The following is a 7,209-nucleotide window of genomic DNA, read 5'->3' on the forward strand; positions in this document are numbered from 1 at the left end:
TGGATAATACTCCAAACTCATAAGTACGTTCATAACATAACTAACTCTGGATCATTGATCGAATAATTCCTTGTGTTCCTCCTCAGCATTCTTAAACGTAAGCTATTACTTTTTTTAGTCTTTCTGCCCCCTTGTTGTGTGCATACTTAGCTTATCTTAGTTCCCACGCATGCCATAGTTTTTGTGCAACTCATATGATCTCGAATATTACTTTTGATTTTACTTCACATTCATTAGCCACGGTAGGTGCACTTTCTTTTAGGGTGCTTACAATGTTGTTATGAGACTGTTGTTACATGACCATTTCCTCTTTAGGTCATTGTACTTAGGTTGAAACCTTCATCCTCATTTCCTCAGCTAATCTTTCATTATAGTACTTAAGGACCCTCTGACTCTTGTAACGCTCGAGCTTATTACATCGAATACTCGACGGAATTTTTGATGTCCTTTCTCGCCTATAATTATCCGTAGTTTCTTACCTCTACAACCTTGTGCGTGTAGAGTTGCTTTTGAACTGATATTTTGACTATCTTCCTAGTGGCATTCTCTTTTATTTTTGTAACACTCATATGGTACCTTTATCTTCCCCGACTCCGATTTGAATATTTCTCAAGTATTACAATGTCATAACTGCAATGTTGAATTCACTATATTGGGTTTTTCTATGTTTATCTTGCACGATCTGTTGATTTGTCTGTGACCTCCTGTTTAACCCTAACTAGGCTCTTCCTTAATCAACTGCCAACTACTCGTTGGCCCATTCTCATATCAATTTTCCGCGTAACCTTTCTTGGGTTATTTCCTTTGTTTTAACTTAGCGCTTGCACCAGATTCTTATCTATCAATAACATTTTAGGCAAGAACCTTTACTTCCTCTCCTTGATGTTGTGTTTGCATAATGTTCTGGAATTGTAGCATATATGTAGGCTTGGGATAATTGCAATCTCATCCCTTTTTCATTTTTTTTGCATTCTTTCTTTACTATTGCATAATTACTAGAACCACTTAATTATGGCAAAACGCCACATCATTTAAGATTCCCCCCTTTTGGGGGTACTAAGAGTTGGAGATACGATGACCTACCTATAGATGTATTACCTCTTCGTCTTTAGCATCCTTTCACATCATCGATGACCCTTACACGCCTTGCGGTAATCCTTCCGTACCAAGGATAGCAAAACTCCTTACTCACGAGGGTGACACTTAGTATAACTAGCACATACAGTCCCTTAAGCTGAACTTTGCTCACATTTCTTGCTTTAGGGAAGCGTCTTCCTGAATGACCATTCTTTGAATTTCTCATGAATCGTTTTTTGTCGTCCATTCTATTATTGCCGGAACAAAATCTAAAATTCTTATGATGCCGACTATTATCAATCACTCAGTCCTTAATTCGTGTTTATTTTATCTTGTTCACCAATCCATATTGGTTCTATTACTCTTGGGTCTAACTTTTCCTCTTGGTAATCTCGCTAGAGTTGCGAACTTATTTCTCGAAATGAGGACATAAATGTATGGCCTATACTCTTTTGTTGTCCTAAGGCCTATCACCTCTCGTCTCTTTCTTCACTTGACCATAGATTTTGTAATATTGTCACCTTTTGATCTACTGTTGTCATTCATGTATCATATCTTACTCATAGTGCTTCATTAACTCTTTTCTTACTTCCCCCTAACATGTATGCCTATTACTTTATTCTGAAAACTTGAACAAGACATTATTTTGCTTTTAGCTTCCTTTTGGTCCATCCAGTGGCTCTTCCGATTTCTTAACGTTCTCGCTTTACTAGGGATGCGAGCCACACTAAGGTAATATTTATCCCTTCAAGGTTTCTATTTTATGTCTTTGTAATACTCATATCTGGCTGCACTATTTTAGAGTGTACCATCTAGGTGTCTCACAAGGAGATCTATTAGCACACTTGCAATATCCTTAGTAAATGTCAACAAACACAAACAATCCATTCATCATTTTGGGTTACTCTAACCCCAGCCGGATATTGATATCCGTCCTTCTCTTATACTACTTCTGTTAGCCCTCATTGGGCATAGATGAAATGGGTGTGGCCAATTGTACATACCTCTGTTACTATTGAAGGTAACTCAAAAGGCTTACATTCCTCTATATGAATTGTAAATATCAACAATCTTCATTAACTGGGCACCTCGTACCCTTCTTCGTCTTGCTTTTTTTTACTTGTTGAAACTTGTATCTATCTTCTAAATCTCTTCATTGCCTTTCACCATAGGGGTGGTTAGATATTCCTACCTTACGGCTCCTTATTAAAGTCTTACACGTCTTAGTACACCCACGTTCTGCTGAAAACATCACATTTATCCATTATAAGTATGATACAAAAGCGAGTTCCTCTTACTCAACTCTACCACAGCTATATCTCTTACCAACCGTCTTTCTGGATGTAGACATCATCGTGTTATGAATAAGATTGAGTTTAGGAAATTGATTTCTTACATCTGAGCTATACCACACGATCCAGAGTAAAAAAAAGAGTGACAGTCCTAAATGCCCTGTAGCCTCCTGCTTATAAGTGTGGTGCTCGACACACACATAAACAAGATTCTACTAGACACGGCTTGTAATCTCCCTAGGATAGAACTGTTCTGATACCACTTTTGCCATGATCCAAACCATTGGGCCGCAACAGGCACCCGGTAGCTTTCTTAACCGAGTACCAACATAACATATTTTTCTTATTGCACCTTCATTGGCAAATTGGCCAAATGGGCCATTATGGTCTAACCATAACAACATAGGGGAATAATCAATATAGGATGACCCCACTTGATATAAAAACTTATACATGTGACATACGGGCCAATAAAGCCAACATGATCATTTGTAAGCTCAAAACATAGGCCGGAAAGGCCATACAAGTATCTGTATACATGACATCTGCTTACAAGCCTCTAAGAGTACATACTTATCATAAAGGTTGGGACAGGGCCATACCATACAAAACAATACGCATCTAAATTATACTGACCAAACAAGCAACTCCGGAGAAAATAGAGTGAACCAATATCTTCCACTGAGCTAATAGCCTACTTGGAGGACTTTCAACCTGTTTATCGGACCTGCGGGCATGAAACACAGAGTTCCCAAGCAAAAGGGACGTCAATACAAATAATCTACCGAGTATGTAAGGAATGAAAATCAGTAAATAATAATTATGAGATAATCAAGGAGTAAAAGACTCGACATGTAAGTCAAAATAGCTCTGTGAATCATTTAATACTTATAATGTCATGCATATGCATATAAATATTATACTATGCATGGGTATATGCGTTCATAACATCATCAAGACTCTGAGGATATCCCATCATATCACCTCGACCACTGCGGGCAAATCATCAATGTATACCAACTGATTAGGTGGTGGTGCGTATATAATACCGTAACCTTTTCCCATATATGCGTATATAACGCCATATGGTCATGGGTCAATGTATATGTATAAATAAATGCAATGCATGAGAAAGTACGTTAATAAAATCTTTCGGAGTGTCATACGACTATTATGCCTCTGATTAATATCATGAAATAAAATTTATCAACTTACGTATTTTTTGAGACCAATGAATATATGATAGAATAATGGGACACATGGGAAATCAAGAACATAAGCATCTTCAGCATTTCTATGAATAGAGTCATTTATGGAAGTTGTGTATTTACTCATTTCGCTTGTATCATATGGATTATACCAAAAAGAAAGAAGGGATAGCCTTAACATACCTAAGCCAATTCTCTTGACAATCCCTCTAACACACATCGATTACGACAACACGTAATGGTGGATCAAAGTAGGGGAAAATCCGTATGATATTCTTGAGAAGGATTGCACCGTACTCCCTTAGAATCGTAAAATCTTATTGCTTGCTTGAGAAGGATTGCACCGTACTCCCTTTGAATCGCAAAATCCTGTTGCTATAGTATTATGTGGTCTTGTATGAATTTTGTACATTGCTATCACATCATATTATGTCTTAAGAATTTGCTGAAGCTCCTTTCTTAATTGTAGATATATATATCTTAAGTGATTTGAGAGGGCTTTTAAAATCTTAGTGGTGTGGGCCCCACATATGTGATGACTAAACCCCAAAACTTCTTTAATGTGACATCTTGCTTCATGAAGTAAGAGTCACTTGTTGGCTTTGTTATCCACTTTATGGGCTTCCATGTTAGTGCCCTTAATTATCCAAATAATTCACTCTTTGCTTTATTAATCCTCACTAATCCAATGATTAACCAATTACCCACATAATTACGAATTATCTCAAATTACATAAATACTACTCACTTTTAATAGACTTTATACATCTTACTATCATGGACATGTGGTACCTTGTATGGTACTAGCCTATAAATACCGGGTATTTTAGCTCGGACCGTATTTTATCCCTAAATGTAAAACTTTGATGAAGCTCATTTTCTTCAATTTGATTACCCTCTCACCTTTACGAATTTACTCATCACTTGTTTGAAATAGCATAATGCTTATAATCTCAAAATAATCTCATTCCCAATCTTAAATCGATTAACTTACAACGAAACTTTAACGTACGAAAATGAGGGATGTAATATCTCATTTCCGTGATTTTATCAATTTACATATGGCGTGCTTTTACGTACGAAAATATGGGGTGTAACATTATACTAGTTTAGAACCTATGCGGTATCCTAATCCAGTCTCCTTGGGTTGCAATGATGTCATATCTTGAGCTCTTTGTAATTTGGGTTACATACGACTTGTGTGATTGTCAATGTTCACCGCCAACGTTTACGGGGTTGGTTTTCACTCGCTCAGCAACGACGAATAAGGGTTGGTTTTAACACGCCCACCAATAATGCAAGAGATTGGTTTTCACTCGCTCACCAACAATGACCCTTTGGTTTTCATTCACTCACCAAAGAAACGAACAATGACGCAACCTCTCAGGACACACTACCTCTCCAATATTTTTTTGTCTCTCTTCTCTCTTTTATGTACACAATAAATCTACTAAAAGAGAATTACAATGCTTGTTAACAGTGGAATAAAGAACTTGTACTTGGATAGATAATTGTATAGAAGATTGTGTAGTTCTTCTTCTGGGTTGCTCTTTAATTTATATTGTTGTCTCCAATATGATTGTTGCTGATTTTTTTCACTAATGCAGAATATATAATCCTATATGATGGTCAATGTGATATATGATGGATTTCCTTCTTAAGGAAATCTTTTTTGTGCTCCCGTAATGGATCTTTCTAATCTTGATTCTTTCCAATAAATAAATATTTTTCCTCGTGTAGTAAATCCCAGGCAATCTTTTTATTCCATCCATATTGTTTCTTTTATTCATAATTGTAAATTTCCTTTCCGAGCTTTTCTCTTCTTCCTTTATGGTCACTCTTGTACAACTTTATTATTCTCCTTCTTCTATCCTTGTCTGTAAATACTTTTGAACTTCAGATCAATGTTTATTGTTTACCATGAAAATGATAATGACAATTAAATTTTTAAATGGGACTCTAAAAATACGTGATCTATTTTTATGCTAGTTGTTAGAGCAATTGATGATAGACTTATGAAGTTTAACGACGAAGTTCAAGCTAAAATAGGGCAGTAATCAAATCGAGGGGCTTGATATCCGGGCTTCGGACTGATCAATGAAAGGCCTCGAGGTCGATGCCTGGGCTCAAGCTCGAGCTATAAGGGGTAGCCGGGAAGGGAATAACAGTTAAGATATGATTAAATAAGGCTCTTTGTGGCCAATATCAAGCAATAAATGAAGAACAAGTATGAAAGCAATAAATGGAAAGAGAATCCTCAAATGAATAAGTTAGAGAGAAAAGAGAGAGAGAGAGAGAGAGTTGTTATTGATCTTATGTAGAATAGTTGAATTGTGTATATACAGAGTGTTACTGATTCCCCTTTTATGAGAGGGGGGAAACCAAATTTAGTACAAGATACGTTGAGTGATCAAGAAAGAGGGATGGAACAACTAACTAGCCTCATGACGTATACTTAATCGACTCTGGATGCACTCTTCGAAAGCCTCCCATGCTCGTAGGGGTCTCAGCCAACATTATCCTCAGGCCGAGTGTCGACAGATCATGAGGGAAGTACCTAGCTCGAGGCCTCGAGCCTCCGAGGTAGTCTCCTGAAGCACTTTGTAAATGAGAAATTGGTCCTCCAATTATACCGTACACAGATAGTCTCCATGTTTTTTAGAGAGAAGCGATAAGAAATGATTTTGACATCCCACTCTTTGGGCTTCCATAATGACGTCATGCTGATGACGCAGCCCTTCATAAGTGCCGAAACATTTCACTATTTCGCTTTTTCAGGGTCGTTCTACGTGTCGTGATTCCTCGTTCTTCGGGGTAATAATGTTGTCGTTGATTCAGCTCCTACGAATGCATTTAATGCATCTGTCATTACGTTTTTCGAGGGCGATAATGGCTTCGTCGGTTACCTTTCCCTTCTCCTCTATAAATAGGGCTTCTTGTGATCCGTTTTTCATCCAAACATCCTCTGATATCTATCATTTCCTCCTTTCTTTCTATCTTTATTCTTCATTGTTTCATCATGTTTGAGGCCCATGGCTTCAAGATTTTACGTCGACATTATGCATGCTACAGCCCATCTCCTGGACTTTCTCTGGTCGGACGAAGCTGTGCTGTTTTGATGTTATTGTTGTTGTTGTTGTCTTCGTTAGCTCGGGGTGATGAAGCAGAGGACCGATTTCCTCCTACCCGAGGAAATATTTTTATTATACACCGCTGCTCAAGAGGGGGCTCAGATTATACACCGTTGGTCACCCTCCTTCCTCAGTTTGGTGTATTACACCCCCTTTGGATTCATTGGGGAATGGAAGCACTTTCTACGGGCTGTCACCTCCCAGTCCGAGGAAACTTCTACTGGTGGAGTTCATACTAGCCAAATTTTTCACCCAGCCATTTCTCGTCTCCTTTCATCTTCTCCTTCGTCGTTTTGCTCTTCTCCACCACTTTTCCTCTCTACGCCCTCCCTTTTGAAAATGCCATTCCGGGAGGGTCGAGATGAGATTACCGAGGGGATTGATCTTGGAAGATATTGTCTTTGAGGTCGCGTGCCTGAGGAGATGATGTCGAGGATGCCGCTATTAGGGACGCACTTTTGCGAATAGGCTAGATTTTTAGATTTTTGTTATATGCACGCC

Source organism: Nicotiana sylvestris, chromosome 9 (genome assembly GCF_000393655.2).
Source record: "Nicotiana sylvestris chromosome 9, ASM39365v2, whole genome shotgun sequence".
Lineage (NCBI taxonomy): Eukaryota > Viridiplantae > Streptophyta > Magnoliopsida > Solanales > Solanaceae > Nicotiana > Nicotiana sylvestris.